This window comes from Martes martes, assembly GCF_963455335.1.
Source record: "Martes martes genome assembly, chromosome: 16".
NCBI classification, from domain to species: Eukaryota; Metazoa; Chordata; class Mammalia; order Carnivora; family Mustelidae; genus Martes; species Martes martes.
The window spans coordinates 43,435,375-43,453,352 of NC_137904.1; the positions used below are offsets into that span (position 1 = coordinate 43,435,375).

The following is a 17,978-nucleotide window of genomic DNA, read 5'->3' on the forward strand; positions in this document are numbered from 1 at the left end:
GTGCAAACCACTCGCCATTCTCCCCTGGATGACCACCCCAGCCTCCAACCTGGCGTCTCAGTTTCCTCTATCCAGCCCGACCCTCATCCCTCCACTTGGTTCTCACACTGTAGCCAGGTTGCTCTGTTAAAAACCTGAATCAGATCGTGAATGGCTAAAATTAGAAACAGTGAGGCACGCCTGGGTCGCTCAGTCGGTTAAGCATCTGCCTTCAGCTCAGGTCGTGATCCCAGGGTCCTGGGATCGAGCCCCACATCAGGCTCTTTGCTCAGCTCAGAGCCTACTTCTCCCTCTGCTCCTCCCTCAGCCCCTCCTCTTGCTCTTTCTCTGACAAAATCTTTTTTAAAAAAATAAAAACTGGGGTGCCTGGGTAGCTCAGTTGATAAGTGTCTGCCTTTGGCTCAGGTTGTGATCCCGGGGTCCTGGGATTGAGCCCCGCATCGGGCTCCCTGCTCAGCGGAAAGCCTGCTTCTCCCTCTCCCACTCCCCCAGCTTGTGTCCCCTGTCTCACTGTCTCTTTCTCTGTCAAATAAATAAATAAATCTTTAAAAAAATAAAAACAGTGGCAATACCAGTATCAGTGAGAATGTGGAGCAACTGGGACCCTTATAGGCCATTGGGGGGAGTGTAAATTGATATAACCCCTTTGGAAACCTGCCTGGCAGTGTCTACTAAAACTGAATGTACACCTAACCTATGACCCAGAATTTCCACTCCCAAGAGAAATCAGTGCTTGTGTCTACCGAAAGACCTGGACAACAGTGATCAGAGCACTTTCATTAATGACAGTGAAACTGGAAAAAGCTCAGAGGTTCTTCAACAGGTGAATGGATAAGTGGAGTGTGCTATCTTCTCACAGTGGAATACTACATAGCAATAACAAAGAACAAATGTTACTGGTGTGAATGAAGCTCACAGACATAATATTGAGTAAAAAAAAAAAAAAAAAAAAAAGCCAGACACATGACACTACAAATTGTAGGATTCTATTTGAGAGAAGTTCAAGAGCAGACAAAATTAATCTATAGGGAGAGAAGTAAAAATAGGGGTTACTTGATGGGCATAGGGGACTATTGACTGGGAAGGGGCATGAAGAAGCCCTCTGTGGTGATAAAAATGTTTTTTTTTAAAAAAAGATTGTTTATTTATTTGACGGAGAGAGACACAGCGAAAGAGGGAACACAAGCAGGGAGAGTGGGAGAGGGAGAAGCAGGCTTCTTGCCGAGCAGGGAGCCCAATGTAGGGCTCGATCCCTGGACCCTGGAATCATGACCTGAGCCGAAGGCAGATGCCTAATAACTGAGCCAGCCAGACACCCTGATAAAAATGTTCTATTTCTTGACCTGGGGATGGTTATGTGTGTGTGTGTGTGTGTGTGTGTGTGTGTGTGTGTGCGTGTTCACTGAGTTGTGAGATTTATACATTTCACTGTATTTATGTTATATCTCAACTAAAATAATTCTGATCATAACACTTCTGTTTCCGGTAACACGTTAAAAATAAAAATCTTCCCTCTCTGGCCCACCTCCTACCCCTCTCCTCTCATTCACCCTCCAGCTGCCACATTGACTCCCATTCCTGTCTCAGGGAAACACCTTTCTCTTTCCTGAGCCTTCCCTGACCATGCTGACCCCACCTCGCCCACCCCTTCCTCTCCGTCCTCTGCCCCCTGTATTGTCTTCAAGGCTCTCATCAACCCCTGACATAACTGGGCTCAAATTCTTTTTTTTTTTTTTAAGATTTTATTTATTTATTTTTTAAATATTTTATTTATTTATTTGACAGACAGAGATCACAAGTAGGCAGAGAAGCAGGCAGAGAGAGAGGGGGGAAGCAGGCTCCCCGCTGAGCAGAGAGCCCGATGCGGGGCTCGATCCCAGGACCCTGAGATCATGACCTGAGCCGAAGGCAGAGGCTTTAACCCACTGAGCCACCCAGGCGCTCCAAAGATTTTATTTATTTATTTGAGAGAGAGAGAGGGATCACAAGTAGGCAGAGAGGCAGGCAGAGAGAGGGGGGAAGCAGGCTCCCCACTGAGCAGAGATCCAGATGTGGGGCTCGATCCCAAGGACCCTGGGATCATGACCTGAGCCGAAGGCAGAGGCATAACCCACTGAGCCACCCAGGTGCCCCAGGCTCAAATTCTCGCTAGATATGAGACTTGGCCTCTCTGTGGCTCTGATGAAAGCCTCCGTGTATTTTCTTCATGCCTCTGCTCCTACAAGAATGTTAGCGCTTAGCTCCATGCTTGTTCACTATCCAGAGCCTAGAACAGTACCTGGCGCAGAGAAGGCACTCAATACATGTTTGCTGAATGAATAAATTAGGTTGGTTGAAATAGGAGCTGTGAGAGCAGACAGGGCACAAGATGACAAGTTCTCTAGGAATGGAGCCAAAGAGATTCACAACTGGTCTGGGGATAGGGATGGGGAACAGGAAAAGAAAGCTTCTTGAAAGAGATGACCCAGGACTTAAAGCAGTTTTGACGGCCAAAGCGTGGAAGTGGGAAGTCAGGGATGAGGTACTGGGAGGCACTGGGAGCTGTCCCTGCCCTGTGAACTGATCACCAGGGGAGCCAGATGTGTGGGGGTTGGACAGGTTCTGCCCTCCTCACAGGGTGCTGGTCCCACTCTGGAGGACTCCATGCCCTGGGCCAGGCTCATAGGGGCCAGTCCCTTCTGTCCCTGCTCCTCTACCCCAGAGAGGGCAGGGAAAGCGGTATGGGTTATTCTCCTTATCCCCATCTTGGCGATTTTCAGACCCATCAGTCATCCGCTCCCTTTCAGGGGTGATGATGAGAATTGACATTTGGGTGGTGTCCTTTACCATCCACTATGCTTGGTTTTGTGTGCGTTCTTTCATTTTGTCTTCCTAATAAAGAGGTTGGCTCTATCAGTCTCACTTTCCAGATGAGAACTGAGATCACGAGGAATTTCTCATCAGAGCCACAGGGAGGCCAAGTCTCATATTTAGCAAGAATTTGAACCCAGTTATTCTGACTCCAGAGCCCACAGTTTAAGGTCTGCAGAATCCCCACAGTTTGAATAACTAAGAAATGTCTACCTTGTACTTACCAGACTGCAGTGGCCACCTGACTATAGCTGGGGGGTGGGGTGGGGTGGGGAGACTATTTTTTCTGTTCCCCTCCCCCACTCTGCCTGAGTTCTGCCTCCCTTTGTGGAGAGTGGCTAAGGTGCAAGACGGGGTCAAGGGCTGTGGGCTGTGTGGGTAGAGGATGAACTCACTCAGTAGCCTTGCACAGCCCAGGCTGGTTTAGCAATGAAAAGGGTGAAAATGATTTGGACTGGTCAGAGGACCAACACAATCAGATGCCCTCCTGACCAGGTGCGCAGAGAGGAGAGTGAAGAATTTAAGCAGTACCCCTTGAATCCACTAGGTGTCACCACCAAGACTACTTTCTCTTCACACTTGGGGATAGGGAGGAGGGTAGAGTATTTCTTGGGGGAATATTGAATCTCTCTTATGGTTTATCTGCAGGCAGGAGTCAGAAGTTCGACCATCCCTGACTTCCCATTTGTATCTTTCATTCTCTTTTTAAATTTTATTTATTTATTTGACATGGAGAGTGCACACGTAGGCAGAGCCATAGACAGAGAGAGAGGGAGAAGCAGGTTCCCCTCGGAGCAGGGAGCCCAAGGTGGGGCTCCATTCCAGGACCCTGGGATCATGACTTGAGCCAAAGGCAGACGCTCAACCGACTGAGCAACCCAGGCGCCCCTCATTCTCCTCTTTCTGCTGGCTCTTTCCCATGTAGCATTTAAACCCTCTCAATTCCCCATTTTTTAAAAATTAATTTATTTATTTGACAGAGAGAGAGACACACAGAGAGAGGGAACACAAGCAGGGGGGGAAAGAAGAGGGAGAAGCAGGCTTCTCTTCAAGCAGGGAGCCCAATGTGGGGCTCGATCTCACGACCCCAGGATCATGACCTGAGCTGAAGGCAGCTGCTTAACAACTGAGCCACCCAGGTGCCCTCAATTCCCCCCCATTTTTTTTCAATTCCCCATTTTTAAAAACACTTTCCTTGACCCTACATGCCTGCTCCAGCCACTGTCCCCTCTCCTACTTCCAGTTCAAGGCCAAACTTCTGGAAAAGATTGTCTCCACGTCCTGATCTCCCTTTCATTCTTTTTTATTTTGTCTTGTTTCCCCAACTTTTCATCATGAATCAACTCAAACACAGAAAAGTTTAAAGATTAGTACAGTGAATATCCTTAAAACTTTCTAGATTCTATAATTACCATTTTATTAAATTGCTTTTCCCTCTTTTTCTCCCTTTTCTCTCCTTACATACACACACACACACTTTCTTATGCTAAGCTATTTGAAAGTAAGTTGCAAACATTATTATCCTTTCACTGCTAAAAGCCTCAGCGAGAACCTCCTAAGGATAAGAACAAGTTCCTACATACCCACTACAGCATTATCACACCTAAGAAAGTCAGTAGGAATTCTACAATTTCACCTAATATCTCTATTTGATTTTTCCTGGTTGTCTCAAAAATATCTTTTTTTTTTTTAAAGATTTTATTTTATTTATTTGACACACAAGATCACAAGTATGCAGAGAGGCAGGCAGAGAGAGAGAGGAGGAAGCAGGCTCTCTGCTGAGCAGAGAGCCTGATGTGGGGCTCGATCCCAGGACTCTAGGATCATGACCTGAGCCGAAGGCAGAGGCTTTAACCCACTGAGCCACCCAGGCGCCCCTCAAAAATATCTTTTTTAAAAAATATCTTTTTAAAAAGTTAAAAGAAGAGGGGCACCTGGCTGGCTCAGTCCGTAGAGCTGTGACTTTTGCCTTGATCTTGAGGTCTTGACTTCAAGCCTCATATCGGGGCTAGAGATTACTTTAAAAAAAAAATTACATCTTGGGGCACCTGGGTGGCTCAGTGAGTTAAGCCTCTGCCTTTGGCTCAGGTCATGATCTCAGGGTCCCAGGATCGAGTCCTGCGTTGGGCTCTCTGCTCCGCAGGGAGCCTGCTTCCTCTCTCTCTCTCTCTGCCTGCCTCTCTGCCTACTTGTGATCTCTCTGTCAAATAAATAAATAAAATCTGTTTTAAAAAAAAATTACACCTTAAAAAAAAAAAAAAGAAAGAAATCCTGATCCAATTAGGGCCCATGCTTTACATTGGGTTCTTACATTTCTTTTGTCTCTTTTAATCTAGAGGAGCTCCTTTGCTTTCTTTTTTTCCCCAACAACATTGACTTTTTGAAATCTAGGAGAAATGTCTTATAAAATGTCCCATTGTCTGATTGTTTCCCCCACGCTCTTGTTCACTTGTACTTTCATCCCCCTTAGTGTAATTTACATTTTTTTTCTTTTTTTTTTAAGATTTTACTTTTTTTTTTTTTAAAGGTTTTATTTATTTATTTGACAGACAGAGATCACAAGTAGGCAGAGAGGCAGGCAGAGAGAGAGGAGGAAGCAGGCCCCCCGCCGAGCAGAGAGCCCGATGCGGGGCTCTATCCCAGCACCTTGGGATCATGACCTGAGCCGAAGGCAGAGGCTTTAACCCACTGAGCCACCCAGGCACCCCAAGATTTTATTTATTTATTTGACAGAGACAGAGATCACAAGTAGGCAGAGAGGAAGGCAGAGAGAGAGGGGGAAGCAGACCCCCTGCTGAGCAGAGAGCCGATGTGGGGCTCAATCCCAGGACCCTGGGACCATGACCTGAGCTGAAGGCAGAGGCTTAACCCTCTGAGTCACCCAGGCACCCGTAATTTACATTTTTCTGATAGTCACACTTAAAAAGCAAGAAGAGAGGCACCTGGGTGGTTCAGTTGTTAAGCATCTGCCTTCGGCTCGGTCACGATCTCAGGGTCCTGGGATCCATCCTGCTTCTCTCTCTCCCACTCCCCCTGCTTGTGTTTCCTGTCTCGCTGTCTCTCTCTCTGTCAAATAACTAAAATCTTAAAAAAAAAAAAAAAGAGCAAGAAGAAACAGATGAATTAATTTTGATAATATATTCTATTTAATTCAATACATACACAATATTATTTCAACATGTAATTGATACAAAAATACTAATGAGATCTTTCACTCTCTTTGTAGTAAGTCTTTGAAACCTGGTGTTCATTTTATACTTGCAACATATGTCAATTTGGACTAGTCACATTTAAAAAAAATTTTTTTTTAAAGATTTTATTTATTTATTTGACAGACGAAGATCACAAGAGGCAGAGAGGCATGCAAAGAGAGAGGAGGAAGCAGGCTCCCTGCCAAGCAGAGAGCCTGATTCAGGGCTTGATCCCAGGACCCTGGGACCATGACCTCAGCGGAAGGCAGAGGCTTTAACCCACTGAGCCACCGAGGCGCCCCAGGACTAGTCACATTTTAATTGTTCAATAGCTATACGAGGCTAGCGGCTCCGAAATTGGACAGCATAGTTCGTTCTCAGGGGTTTCTAGAGCTTAAATATTTTAGAGGAGAACATAGGTGATGCTGTTAATAGCATTATACCAGGCTGCAAATAATTCCAGGTTGGCTTGCATTAGTGAAGGCTGAGTTTGTCAGGGAGGGATTGCCAGATCTCTCCATGAAAACGATACATTTGTTCTCTCTCTTTGTTGTAAGTGTGTAGTGATTTTTGCATGTTGCAAATATCCTGTTTATCCCAATCATTCATTCCTGTTAGAAAGTTATTTTTAAACGCATCTTGTAATTTTTTGGTGCAAAATGTTTAAAGACTAATATAATGAACACCCACGTCTCCACCATCCAACTTAAGAAATAAAGCCGTACCCTGCCACTGAGGCCCCAGGTGTCTGTCCCCAATCCTATCCCCTTCCTTTCTCCCTAGAGACAACCGCTTTCCTGTGTGCAGTATCTTTTCCTTGTGTTTCCGTGAACATTCACTGCGTGCATAAACATCTCAAAACAATATAGTTTTTGCATTCTGGGGAGTAACAATTTTATTGAGATATTCTTCACACACACTAAACTAAACTAAAGTGCACAGTTTAATGACTTTTAGCATAACCACAGAGCTGTGTGACCATCACCACAATCAAATTTGGAACATGTTCATCACCTCAAAAAGAAATTGTGCAAGACTGTTCATAGCAGCATTTTTTGTAATAGCCAAAAAGTGGAAACAACTCAGTGTCCATCAACTGATGAGTGGATAAACTAGAATGTGGTGTATCCATAAAATGAAATATTATTTGGCCAGAAAAAGGAGTGAAGGGCTGATACTTGCTACAACATGGATACACCTGAGGGTGCCTGGGTGGCTCAGTGGGTTAAGCCTCTACCTTTGGCTCAGGTCATGATCTCAGGGTCCTGGGATGGAGCCCCCCCATCGGGCTCTCTCCTTAGTAGGGAGCCTGCTTTCCCCTCTCTCTCTGCCTGCCTCTCTGCCTATTGGTGATCTCTCTCTGTGTGTCAAATAAATAAATAAAATCTTAAAAAAACAAAACACAACATGAATACACCTTGAAAACATTATGCTAAGTAGAAGAAGCCAGGCACCAAAGCCCACATATTGTATGAGTCCCATTCACAGGAAATGTCCAGCATGGGCAAAGCCGCAGAGACAGAGAGTGGATTAGTGATTACCAGGATATGGGAAGAAGGCAGCACTGGGAGAGGCTATTAACGGGTATAGGGTTTCTTTTTGAGGTGATGAAACGTGCTGGAATTAGATAGTGGTGATGGCTGCACAAAACTGAGAATATACTAAAACCTGTTCACCTGTCTACTTTAATTTTTTTAAAGATTTATTTATTTATTTATTTATTTATTTATTTATTTGACAGAGATCACAAGTAGGCAGAGAGGCAGGCAGAGAGAGAGGGAAGGAGGCAGGCTCCTTGCTAAGCAGAGAGCCCGATGCGGGACTTGATCCCAGGACCCTGAGATCATGACCTGAGCCGAAGGCAGAGGCTTTAACCCACTGAGCCACCCAGGTGCCCCCACATGTCTACTTTAAAATGAGTAAAATGGTTTCCAGTTATGTGAGCTTTATTTGCTTGCCTTGTACACACATCCCTGCAATCTCTGTCTCTGTCTTCGCATGGTGTCCTCCCCCGTGTGTGTGTGTGTGTGTGTGTGTGTGTGTGTGTGTGTCTGAGTCCTCTCCTCTTCTTATAAGGACACTAGTCATTGGATTTAGGGCCCACTCTAATCCCCTCCCCTCCTCTTGGTCCACTTGACTTCAACTTAACAATTTTATCTGCAAAGACCTTATTTCCAAGGAAGGTCAACTTCTGAAGCTCCAGGTGAGTGTGAATTGCGGGGGGGGGGGCACTGTTCAATCCACTTCAAGATCCTGTACCCATTGCTTAATCAGGTTGTCTTTTTATTCCTGAGTTTTAAGAGTTTTTAATATTCACATCTTTTAAAATTTTATATAAATACTGGCCTCCCAGGTATAGTGTTCAGCAACCTTCCCCCCTCAATATTATGCTTGTGAGATTCACCCAGATCAATACATGTAATTATTTTTATTTTTATTTTTATTTTTTAAAGATTTTATTTATTTATTTGACAGAAATCACAGGTAGGCAGAGAGGCAGGCAGAGAGAGAGGAAGGGAAGCAGGCTCCCCGCTGAGCAGAGAGCCCGATGTGGGGCTCGGACCCAGGACCCTGGGATCATGACCTGAGCCGAAGGCAGAGGTTTTAACTCACTGAGCCACTCAGGTGCCCCAACTCTTTTTATTTTAAAATTTTATTTATTTATTAGAGGGAGACGGAGATAGCGAGAGAGAGCACTAGCGGGAAGGAGGATGAGAAGCAGATTCCCCGCTGCGTAGGGAGCCGGACTCAGGACTTGATCCCAGGACCCTGGGATCATGATCCGAGCCAAAGGTAGACGCTTAACTGACTGAACCACCCAGGAGCCACAAAAGGTGTAACTCTTTAAAAAAAAAAAAAACCCAAACAAAAAAACAACCAACAAAGCAAGCAAACAAACAAAAGAAAACAGAAACAAAAATCGTAACTCCAGTTTGGTTTTGTTGCTTTTTCATTCTTCAACCCACTGCTTCCGTGGCCCGCCCTCAGGACTCAATGAAACTGTTCCTGTCAAGGTCACTGACACCCATGTTACCACACTTATCTAATTGTTCTTTTGCTGGCATTTGATATTTTTGACCACTCTTCCTGCCTGAGCACTTATCACCGCTTCTAGGACAGTATGCCCTAGTATGACAGGATTTCCCTCCATCCCGTTTATCTCCATCTCCCTTGCGAGCCTTCTCCCTCAGCTTGGTCCTGGCATGTGTGGTGCCTTCGCTCTGTCTTAAGCCCTCTTCTCATCTCACTCTACACCTGGGCTTGGAGTTCATCCATTTCATTCTGTTTAGGGATCTATCGCTGCCTGACCGACTATTCTAAACTTAGTGACTTAAAACAACCACTGTTTTTATAACTTCTCATGATCCTCCAGGTTGATGGGGGCTTGGTTGGACAGTTCTGCCATCTTACTTGGGCTGTCTCATGTGGCTGAAGTCAGAAGGTAATGAGCTGGAATGTCCATGACAGCTGGTTCACTTGTCTCACACTCTGGTGGCAATGACTGGAATGCTGGGATGTCTGGACCTCTCTGTCTCCATGTCAAATCTTTTCTCTCCAGATGATCTCTGTAGCAGAGGAGCTGATTTCGCACATGAGAGATTACGGGTCCCGAAAGCAAGAGTAGAAGCTGCTGCGTCTTCTTAAAGCTTCGTCTTGGACCTGGTACAGCAGGACTCCTGCTGTCACAGGTCAGCCCAGATTCAATGAATGAATACAAGGAGTTCTGAGTGTAAGGCCCATCTTTGGAGAGTAGCTACCACAGTTTAGGAGTCCCAGATTGCTAGGATTGCTCTTCTAACTTCCAGCCCCAAACATGGGGCGGCCTATTGGACCTCTCTTCCCTCCCTCCTCAGCAGGCTCCTCAGGCTCATTCACAGCTCTGGTCACTCCAAGCTAAGCAGCTAAGTGTCACTACCACGTGCACATAGGAGTTTAGCCAGAAGCTTGGGAGTCATCTTTGGCTCCTCCCTGTCCTTGGCCCTCACATTCCACTTCTTAAATATCTCTAGAATTATTTCTCTCCATCTCTACTGCTCATACCTAATAATGATCATGGCTAAGATTAATGGGTGCTTTCCAAGTATGTACATACTTTGGACACATTCCACCCAGTCTTATCTCCATTTCATAGATGAGAAGCCCGAGGGTGATAGAGGTTGAGTAACTTACTCAAAGTGTCACCCTATTCAGGAGTGGGGAGAACTGAAACTTGAGCCCTTTGGCTCTGGAGACAGGCAGCCTTGCCTCCAAAGCCTTTGTGTCCAGCTGGTGCCCAGCTGCCACTCAGCACAGGCAACCATCATCTCTCACTTAGACGCCCACAGCAGTCTCCCAGCAGGTGTTTCTGCCTCCAGTCTGGCCCTATCTAATCTATCCTCCATCCTGCAGAGGGATTTTTCTAGAAGGCAAAAGGGGTCATGGCACTTCTCTCCTTAAAACTTTCAATGGTTTCCCTTTCACCTGGAAGATAAAATCGAATTTTTCACAACAGATAATAAAGTGATTCATAAACGGACTCCTGTGAACTTGAGAGTGTGCCTTGGGGCAGTGGTTTTTCATGGGGGCATTCTGGAAATTTGTGGAAGCTTTTTTGTTTATCACCACGATAAGGATGTGCTATGTATAAGGCTTTCGGTAAGCAGGAATCAGGGATGTGAGAGTGCCGCAATGCAAGGGAAGGATCTATGCAACCAAGATCCTGGGCTCCACATGGCTTTCAATGTCTGATTGGACAGTCCATGTGAAAAATCCATGTATTAAAAAAAAAAAAACACCTTTCTAAGCCTATAATCTATATCTCCATTAACCCTATACCCAAGGAAGGAGGGGACAGGCTTATTTCTGGTTCACCCTTACCAGAAGTAGAACCCTGTATTCCTTTGGGGGTCCCATCTTTAAGAAGGGGAATCTTTTGTTAAAACTTCCCTGTTGGGGCACCTGGGTGGCTCAGTGGGTTAAAGCCTCTGCTTTCGGCTCAGGTCATGATCCCAGGGTCCTGGGATCGCCCCCGAGTTCTCTGCTCGGCAGGGAGCCTGCTTCCTCCTCTCTCTCTGCCTGCCTCTCTGCCTACTTGTGGTCTCTGTCTGTCAAATAATGAATAAAATCTTTAAAAAAAATAATAAAACTTCCCTGTTGAGGAGGTTCTGAGGTGTTTCCTTTTTCCAGGAGACACTGACAAAAGCTCAGGTTCACCTAGTTAGGCAAATGTTCTCAGCAAAAACCTGCCTCAGTGTTTTGCTTTGTTTACTTTGTTTTGCCATCATTCCTTAGTCTTTCATCAAAGCATTTAAGATGTTTTTCAATATTATTCTTTTGTTGTTTATTGGGAGGTCTCCCAGGTACGTGGCCTGTCCTATTATCGAAAAGGCAAAGTACAAGCATGGAATATTTTTTGCACAAACTTAATATAACCTCTCTTTTTTATGACTACAACCACTGTGTTGTTTTGTGTTGTCCAGAACTTGGCCAAGAGTTTTTCGCCATTTTGGGAAATCACATCACAAATGACAATGCAGGGTCGTTTGGTATGGGCATTAACAGCAGACTCTGGAGACAGTTCTTCTATTTTACAAAGTATGTGACTTTGGGAAGGATGGTTAACCATGCTGTGTCTCCGTTTCTTCATTTGTAAAATTGGGGGAATACTATTTACCTTAGAAAGTTATTATGAGGATTAAATGAGTTATGACATGTGAAGTTATACCAATGTTACACAGTAACATGATGTTAATTAAATGTCAGATGTTACGATGACTTCATTGACATTATTATTCAAAATTATGAATTTCTCATAATTTTCCCTATCTCATAAGTTCTAGCTAGAGCTCTAGCACATCAAAATGCTTTCAGTTTTTGGAATGTGCCATGATTCTACCTTCCCTCTGCTCTGGAATGCTTTTCTCTGTCTTCTGCCCCTGCCCAATTCTTATTCTCCCATCGGGCCTCACTTAAATGTCACTTTTCTTCATGAAGCCCACACCTAGTTCCTCAGGTGAGATGTCCCTGTATTCTACCTCTGTGGTTGCATTTATCATAGAGTGATGTTATAGAGAAGGACGGGGGGAGCTGACACAAGCTACAGTGGGCAGGGAATGCTTCTGAGGACGGGACATCTGAATGAAGACTTATAAAATAAGAAAGGGTCAGAGGAGAGCCTGTACAAAGGCCTTGAGGAGCCACTTGGTACATTGCAGTGATAGAAAGCAGGTCCACGGGGCGCCTGGGTGGCTCAGTGGGCTGGGCCTCTGCCTTCAGCTCGGGTCATGATCTCAGGCTCCTGGGATCGAGCCCCGCATCGGGCTCTCTGCTCAGCGGAGAGCCTGCTTTCCCCCCTCTCTCTGCCTGCCTATTGTGATCTCTCTCTCTGTCAAATAAATAAATAAAATCTTAAAAAAAAATAAAAAGAAAGAAAGCAGGTCCACATGGTATATGGTGAGCAAGGAGGAGACACGATGAACTTGAAGTTGAAGAACTGGGAGTTTGGGTCTACCATCTCCCTGACCCAATCAGCCCACCTTTAGACACGCAGGACTGCATACCTGAAAATCTTTACCTTTGCACCCACTGATCCCTATGCCTGGAATGTGTTCTCTGCCTTCTCTGACTGGTAATAAAATTCTACTCATCCTTCAAGGCCCAGTTCAAAACCACTTACGAAACCTTCTCCCATTCTTCTGCAGGAGTTAATCACTCCCTGTTTGACCTCTCACAGCACATATGTCCCCATGGCACTAATTACATGCTGACTTGTATCTCAGCTAGCTGTTTACATGCCAGTCTGCCCACCACACAGAGAGTGCCCTGAGAAGACAGGCTCTTAGTCACCTCTGTAACCATCTGATGGTGCCTAGCCCACAGCAGGTTCTCAATGAACGCTGTGACACTGACTAGTGGGTGCTGCCCAGCACTACTCATGGCAGAACAGAAGGAAGACGAAAATAAAACAACTTATCATTTATCACGTCTTCGCATTTGTTACTTGATTTGAGCCCTCCAACAACTCTATGAAACGGTGAGACAGGCACTATGCCCTGTTTTACAGACAGGGCAGCTGAAGCCCAAGGGTACACAGCTAGTGAGTAGTGAGAACTAAATCCCAATCCTGTCCCTTACTTTGTACTCAACTCAAGGAAGGATGACAGAGAGACGCAAAGACCATTTTGAGGATATAAGGCAATGGGGTTAGCTATAGTGGAAAAGAGCTTTCGTGAGTGGACTAGGGAGAGATCCTTATTCAGCTGGGAAGGAGTTAACAGCAGGTCCACCAGGGAGGGCACAGTATTCCTCTCCCGAACCCAAGCAGCTGGAGGAGTCAGCAGCACCATCCCCCAGCCCTGGAAGCTAGGGAACCCCCCAAGCCCCCCCCAACCCCCCCGGCCCGCGGAAGAGACGGGTGTTAGGGTCAGGTGTCTAAGATGACGTTAAGGATGACATGTTAACAAGGCCCTGCCTCTCTGTTGCTATGACAACAGGAGCTTGACTACTGGGCCTTGCAGGGTTGACTGAGGCGGGTCCTTCGTTGACTCTAAATTAGGGAAGGACTTTTACCGGGTGGGTGTGTGCGCGCGCGTGCGCGCGGTACAATAAAGACGGGAAAGGTATATTCAAGACTCTAGCTCATTCTCGCAACACGTTAGCTACACCTGCGCAATTTTAAAAGACTCGATGCGTAGGCCATACCCCAGACCAATTAAATCAGAATCTCTAGGCTTCAATATCTGTTTAAGTCTTCGCCGATGACTCCAATTGCAGCCAAAGTTGCAAATCCCGCTATTAGAAGGCAGGCAGAATCCTAGCGACCTTCCCAAGATGGCGGCTACCTTACGGCTTCCGCCTTTACGAGCGCAGGCAAGGGGCGGGCTTTCCAGGGGCGCATGCGTGCAGTTCTCGCCGCTCCCCGCTCCCTCCTCCTCGCTCCCCCGCCTCCATTTTGTTCGTGGACGCTGGGGACGGTGGGAGCAGATCCATTTCCGGGTTGGCAAAAGGGGCGGCGGCGGCGAGAGAGGGAGATTGCCGGGGAGCGAGCAGGACGGGACGAAGCCGGAGCGGAGGTGGGGGAGGATTCGCTCCCGGGGCTGCTGCGGCCAGGTCGGAAAGAGGCAGAGGAGGCTGGGTACGTCGCTGAGGTGATCTGTGGACCTGAGTGGGAGGGAAAGCCGCGGGAGGGGGGATTGGGGCGGGGCTTGAAGAGAGAGGGGATATTGGGGGAGGGGCCTGAGGGAGAGAGGGGTCCTGGGGGCGGGGTCTGAAGGGTGAATGGAACGGGGGGCTGGGTCTGAAGAGCCTGGAGTGGGGCGTGGGGAATCTAAGCGGGGAGGAGTGGTCGGGAATTGGTGTGGGGCGAGCCTTGACTGAAAATGGGAAGAAAGGTTATTGAGAGACAGGAAATAAGGGATCCTGAAGGGTTGGGTAAGGTGAGTAAGACGGCAACTCGGAGTGAGGGACAAGTAACCATGCGCAAAAAGGGAGATGGGGAGGCAGGACCTGTTGTGGACAGGTAATTAACAGGATGCTCTGAGTGAGGAGGCCCCTGTGACATTTTGGGAATTGAGTTGAGTGAAAACCAATGGCTCAGAGAATGATTCGGGAAACTGCTTACCGTTGAGGGAATCTTAGAGAGCGTTGGTTGAGAAGGAATCAGAGTTGAGTTAAAGGTTGGATTGAGAAGTGCTGAGTTGCTCATGGGAGCAGCCTACCACTCCACTACATGGAGTGGTGTGAAGTGAGGGGAGATGGATATCTTAAAGTCTTCGAGGTGGGCAGTGTGTGGTGTTGAGTTACTGATCAAGAGGAAAATTCTTAGAACACATGGGTGAGAAGCTGGAAGGAGCTGGTGTGTGCTGGAATTCATATTTTTAAAGGGATTTGAACAATCTGTTATTGCTTTGGACTCCCTCCCCCCACCCCCACCCCCACCCCCACCCCCAGGAGCCACCAGCTTCTTCATGGTGTTATTTTTGCCTTACTGTTTTTTGGATGACTTACTGACTTTACTGACCTTTTTCTCCTCTTACAAACCAAAAGAGAACCTCAGGGAATAAGGACTGTTCTAGCATACCTATGGATTTACTGGGTAACTTTGAGGCAAGTCATTAAACTGTCTCTCTCTCTCTTTTTACCCCTTTGAAAGACAGGATTGGTTCCTCTCTGCCTCTAAAAGATTGTGTTAACTAAATGGGATCTTTAAAGTGGTTGCAAAGAAGTGATCTTTGAGAACATGATTGAAGTATTGATATTTAGAAGACGTGCGTTTCTCAATTTCTTCTTCTCAGCCTTGCTGCATATGTTCTGCCAGGGAATAGATGATTTTTGATTTTTTTTAAAAAAGATTTATTTATTTGTTAGCGAGAGAGGGAACACAAGCAGGGGGAGTGAGAGAGGGAGAAGCAGGCCCCCCGCCAACAAGGAGCCCAATATGGGGCTCTATCCCAGGACCCCCGAATCATGACCTTAGCCGAAGGCAGACGCTTAACAACTGAGCCACCCAGGCGTCTCTAGATGATTTTTGATTTGATACATGTTCAGTTTTGTAACTTTTCTCAAAGTCAACTTCTAGTAGCCCCAAATTTCATATTATTGTGTTACATTGTATTGACTCTCATTCAGATGGAGATAGGCAAGTTAGAGCTGGCGCTGAATGAGGTTGATTGATGTGAGAGAATGCAGTGTTTGATTTTACTTTTGCCAAACACTGACTTTTCTCATGAACCCTGAGAAGTCACTGAAAAATCATATTCTAGACATATTCACTAAAAAATTGTATTATAGAAAAATCATATTCAAGACACTGAAAAATCATATTCTAGATATTCTAATTCTTTTTCTTTGGGCCAGGCACATTGGCCTCATTGCCAGGTGGTGGGGAGCAGTGTGTTTGTGGATAGTTTTAGCTTCTTTATTATTATTTTTTAAAGATTTTATTTATTTATTTGACTGAGATCACAAGTAGGCAGAGAGGCAGGAAAGAGACAGGGGAGAAGCAGGCTCCCCACTGAGCAGAGAGCCCAGTGGGGGGCTCGATCCCAGGACCCTGAGATCATGACCCAAGCCGAAGGCAGAGGCTTTAACCCACTGAGCCACCCAGGCTCCCTAGCTTCTTTATTGTTAGTATTTTGAAATCTTGACTATTCCAACTTTTTCTTTGAGCATAATATTCTAAACACTTTGCCCGTAGGTGGACTTATTTAATTTAGCTTAGAAGAAGTGTTCCTGAAAGTCTTGGCATTTCTGAGGTCTGACGTGGATTTGCTTAGGAGGGGGCAGTTTCCAGTTCTACCTCATACTTGATATGAGAGTAGTGTTTACTTCAGTTGGTACTGATTAGTTATGTGATGTCAGCACAAAGGGGAAATGCAGGGGAAGGTGGAAAGTGGTGAGAACAGTGGATTTTCCAGGTTTTATTAATGGCTTTTAAGAGGGAAGAGAGAAGTCCTGTTCCTCTTGAAGAGAAATATGTCAGATGTTCTTTCTTGACCTCTTCTTTGGAAGAGTAACGTAGTGTACTTGAGTCTGTTTTTCTGTTGCTCTGAAGTGATTCGGAAAATCATGGGCCACTGGTTCAGACTGTTTCAACAAACCCTAGTCTTCCTCCTAACCCCAGCAAGAGCAGGAAGGGCTTCAGGCTATAAAATATGTACTATATACTTATTTGGGGGTAAAAACCTGTTTAATATTTTGCTGTTATTCAACCACAGGATCTCTTTTTGGTTTGTTTTTCAGAGGGTTTGGAAATAAGTTATGGGGGCTCAGAGGTCTGGGCAGGCTTTTGTTTAGCCTACTTCTTTAACATAGGATTTTCCATTTTTCCTATCCTGTCACGTTTTTCCATTGATCTATTTGAGCCAGTCCTAGGTGGAAAATGGCAAATTACATATTTCCCCCCTCCTTTTTAGCCCCTGGTGGACATGTTGTCTCTGTCACAGTTTGATACCTTCAAAGTGAAAGGATTCTTGACTGCTTCAAATGGGGAGGGTGACAGAAGCTGAGCTGGGTTTTCTGGGCAAGAGAATGGATTCTGTCAGAGCAAAGAATAGTTGCAGAGACACAAACTGGGACCTTAAGCTGTGACTAACATTTTGGCAACATGCTTCCCTTTGCCAAATAACTTCTTTTCTTCTCGAGTGTGATTGTTGATCTCCTTCTCAAAGTAGTCTCTTGTTGCTACTGTTCTCCACACAGCTCCGGAGCAGAAGTTGGCAGAGTTCCGGTTGACCAACTGTCTCTTGAGGGATATGCCCCGGATTAGACTAGATGGGGTGTTCCATGTCAAAATGAGGTTCATTGGCAGATCCTGAGAGTTGCTGTGCAAGGAAAGAGAGGCAGTACTCTTTTCTGAATGTTCTTGCACCCCTTTATGCTTTTTCTAAATTCAAACCTGTTTCTTACTCATCTGCTGATTAAATGCAGAATCCTTGCCTTTGCCTAGCTTTCAAAGTCCATGGCATTGAGGAAAAGAGAAAGAAAGAATTTCCCACATGTTTTTGTTCCACTCTCACTCCCAAGCCTTTTAGCCTAGGGAGCCACAGGCTAAAATCATGAGCACTTCTTGATATTATTATAGAGGGGTATTTTATTGTGTTTTTTATTTTTAGAGAGAGAGTGGGCATGAGTGGGGGGGGGCGCAGAGGAAGAAAATCAAGCAGGCTCCACACACAGTGCCAGACCCATTGTGGGACTCGATTTCATAGGCTTGAGATCATGACCTGAGCCAAAATCAAAAGTCGAACACTTAACTGGCTGAGCGGTCCAGGTGCCCTGTAGAGGGGTATTTTGAAATGCTGAATAGAACTTTATGGAGATGGGTACCTAGGTGGCTCACTCAGTTGAGTGTCCAACTTTTAATCTTAGGATTGTGAGTTCTAGCCTTGCGTTGGGCTCTGTGCTAGGTATCGAGTCTATTTTAAAAAAAGAGCTTTATGGAGAAAAACAGTGTTAGTA

General features: G+C 45.7%; 1 protein-coding gene across 1 annotated transcript in view; it reads left to right on the plus strand.

The window, feature by feature from the left end:
- Positions 1-14,026: 14,026 nt before the first annotated feature.
- WIPF2 (WAS/WASL interacting protein family member 2) overlaps positions 14,027-17,978 on the plus strand; it is a 45,023-nt gene continuing 41,071 nt past the window's right edge. Inside the window, exon 1 of the mRNA XM_080826066.1 lies at positions 14,027-14,154. The gene's annotated coding sequence lies outside the window, so the exon portion shown is untranslated. The remainder of the gene's footprint in view (positions 14,155-17,978) is intronic.